Here is a 3,986-nt window from a genome sequence, read left to right as displayed (position 1 = left end):
CCATTTAGGACAGAGATGAGGAGAAACTTCTTCACCCAGAGAGTGGTGACTGTGTGGAATGTCCTGCCCCAGAGGGCAGTGGAGGCACAGTCTCTGGATTCATTTAAGAAAGAGTTGGATAGAGCCCTCAAGGATAGTGGAATCAAGAGTTATGGAGATAAGGCAGGAACAGGATACTGATTAAGGATGATCAGCCATGATCATATTGAATGGTGGTGCAGGTTCGAAGGGCAGAATGGCCTACTCCTGCACCTATTGACTATTCTATTGTATATACAGAAACCGTTGCAGGAAAAGAGTGCAAGAGTGTGTGTGTGTGTGCAGAAGCATGCAGTTACATGCATGTGCATTGGTACTGGTGTGAGGAGGGATATTGGTTGGGGTGCGAGGACACACAGGTGCACACACATACGCATGCAAACACACACACACATGAGTTAGTCCCCTGGTCACATTAAAAATTAGCCATATGACAAATTGTAAAACTCTAAATGTTGATTGTAAAATAAGCATATTCATAATTTTGAAATAATTTGTACTTTCTTAAGACACTAATCAATCAATTGCACAGAGTATTAAACTTTGGAATGTTCAGTTAAAAGTCTAATGTTAGAAGATTGAATTCAGTGAGCACAGATGGAAGATAGGTATTCCTGATGAAGGGCTTTTGCCCGAAACGTCGATTTTGCTGCACCTTGGATGCTGCCTGAACTGTTGTGCTTTTCCAGCACTTCTCTAATCCAAACTCTGGTTTCCAGCATCTACAGTCATTGTTTTTACCCAGATGGAAGATAAGTTAGTTTTTATGGTGATTTGGAAAGATTTACATGTTTTTTATTTGTTCATTTTGTGGGAAGTGGGTGTTGCAGGCTGCCTGTGTGCTCAGGACTTTGGAGCTAATCTTAGCTCTCTAGCCCTGTTTCTTAACCAGAGAAGTGGGCGGCACGGTGGCACAGTGGTTAGCACTGCTGCCTCACAGCGCCTGAGACCAGGGTTCAATTCCCGCCTCAGGCGACTGACTGTGTGGAGTTTGCACGTTCTCCCCGTGTCTGCGTGGGTTTCCTCCGGGTGCTCCGGTTTCCTCCCACAGTCCAAAAGATGTGCAGGGTCAGGTGAATTGGCCATGCTAAATTGCCCGTAGTGTTAGGTAAGGGGTAAATGTAGGGGTATGGGTGGGTTTCGCTTCGGCGGGTCGGTGTGGACTTGTTGGGCCGAAGGGCCTGTTTCCACACTGTAATGTAATCTAATCTAAAAAAAACGTTTTATCCGCTATCATTCAGCTAGATTTCTTCCTCATTCAGAATTATCACTGCCTCCAGTTTACACACAGAGTTCAATGTTTACAGATGTCTTAATCCTGTTCTGTGGAAGTGACTGATTAATGCCATCTCCCTCTCAAGGGTTCCACATCACCAACAATTGCAACTTGCTCCCATAGAGAGATTAGAAAAACCTCTCCAGGAGCAGTGGTAGCCAGTTCTCACTTCCATTGTGCAATTACGATTCAGCTGAGGATTAAAGGCAAAATAGGTCACTTTTCACAGAGTGAGTCCCAGGCTCAGCCAATCTCAGTGACTCCCCAAACCTTCATGTTCCTTTCTTCCTCGCTCTATTAGTTCTGAACTGTCACACATTCCCACCCAAAACTTCCATGTAAATCTTTATCTCTCCAGTTTACCCCCCCCAAGCCCCATGTCTGCAGCTGAGTGCCATCCATGGTGATGCACAGTGTCCCTGCTGAAGGAAGGAAGGACAATGGTGGCCCTCAATAACTAACCAACACAGAAAACCAGGTCCTCCTTTGCACTATTGTCTACCACATTATGTTGAGTTAACCCCTTAACAGTTCTCATTCGCTCTGCATCCCACCATGCTGCCTCCAATCCCTACAACTGACTTTCCCAACTTTTCCGATTACAATTGTGACTCCTGACAACACCCCTTGCCTTTCTGTGAACTGACCATGACTCAGCCCTTGAGTGACCTTCCTGATAAGTGACTAGATCCTGGGCTGGTCTCTGTGCAGCTGCAATGATTGACATACCTCTAATCCCTGCTTTGGTGGCTCAGGACCTGAAGAATTGACTGAGGCCCACTCCCCTAACCCTGACTGCCCCATGGCTGACTGACCATGTTCAAGCCCTTACCTTGACGTTGTCCTTGACAGACTATGTTGGGATGCCCTGACCGACAGCTGTCCACCTGGACTTGGCTGAGGACATCTCCACTTAGACTTTGAGACATCACCCTTTGAATGAAAGCACATGTGATCTCACAATCCCACAGTTAGTTAACAATTACAGAAATGTCAACATTTGGAGGTGCCGTTGTTGGACTGGGGTAAACAAAGCGAGGAATCACACAACCCCAGATTATAGTCCAACAGTTTTAATTGGAAGCACTAGCTTTTGGAGAGCAGCTCCTTCATCCTACTCCACAACCACCTGATGAAGGAGCAGCGCTCTGAAAGTTAGTGCTTCCAAATAAACCTGTTGGACTATAACTGAGTGCTGTGTGATCTTTAACTTTAAAAGTGTCAACCTTTTAAAAAAATACTGATTTGATTGTAAAGTACTATGGGCCATCCTGTGATTGTAAAGACAACATAGCAGTCTTTAGCTGGTAAAATGTCATTACTTTCTTTCAGACTGGATATCCATTTTGCAGTAATTACAATAAGTGAGCAAATGCTCACTGTCCAGCCCTCACTGCTGAATTGTCCTATTGTGCTGCTGAATTGAGTTTCAATTACTGTTGGTTCACAATTTGCTTTTTCAATATCCCTTTGAAAACTATTCTCCTTCCTCTCCTGATGATGATGGATCCAGTTAGAATCCATTTGCCCAGTGTCAGTCATTGTCTGTTCCCCCGCTTTATTTTGGAGAGAAGGCAAAGATTGCCATTAAAATATTTAACAATGAAGGCTATTGTCATTGATTTCAAGTCCATATCTAATGTCACACTAGTAGGAGGCAGCACACAGGATGGACACTCGGCTGATACTGTGTTGATTGCTGAGACTAAGAGCAGGAAGGTCAGCTGTAGCATCCCAATCATTGCCTCAGCCAACACCAAGCAGAACAAGGGAAATACTGAACACTTTCTGATTTATTGATAAATAATGTAGTAATAGTTAACTTTTAAAAAGGAATTCTGAAAGTTATATAGTCATAGCTAAGTAAAAATGTATGTGTGTCTAGGAGTTTGACTTAACTGTGATTTTTTGTTGATATCCTGCCAACAAAACAACTTTGATAGATTGATTATGAAAAGCTATGGCTGATGGAATCTAGTGTGGGAAATTATCCTGATTTTGAACCGACAAAGTTGATCAGTGTGTTTTAAAACCACCGGTAACAGAGTGAGTTCAAGTTCCAAATACAGAAACTATTAACCTAGTGTGCCATTTAGTGACAGAAAGATAACAAATGACTAATGATCTTGGAATGAATGGATGGAATTAAATTACAGCTGTGCGGAGATCTGGTTAGATCTCACGTGGAATATGGATTCAGCACCATACCTCAGAAAGGATATCCTAACCTTAAATGGTCTGCAGCAAAATAGTCTACAGCCCAGAGGACTCAACATTAAGTTCTCCAATTTCAAATAACTTCCCTTCCCATTCCCTGACTCCCTTCCCCGCCGATCCCTCTCTCTTCCACCAACCGGATTCATTCCTCCCATTGACCAACCAGGTCGAACGCCCGACCGTCTTCACCTATCCCCACCTCACCACCCTGCCTCTGCCACCCCTTTTTCTGCAGCACCCCCTACACCCACCCCTCCAGTCCTGAAGAACGGTTACACCTGAAACGTCAACTTCTCCACCTCCTGATGCTGCCTGCCTTGCTGTGTCCCTCTCCCTCCAGATCCTGCCTGTCTTGCTGTGTTCCTCTCCATCCTGACGCTGCCTGCCTTGCTGTGTCCCTCTCCCTCCTGATGCTGCCTTCCTTGCTGTGTCCCTCTCCCTCCTGATGCTGCCT

Source organism: Chiloscyllium plagiosum, chromosome 13 (genome assembly GCF_004010195.1).
Source record: "Chiloscyllium plagiosum isolate BGI_BamShark_2017 chromosome 13, ASM401019v2, whole genome shotgun sequence".
Lineage (NCBI taxonomy): Eukaryota > Metazoa > Chordata > Chondrichthyes > Orectolobiformes > Hemiscylliidae > Chiloscyllium > Chiloscyllium plagiosum.
This window is presented reverse-complemented; position numbering follows the sequence as displayed.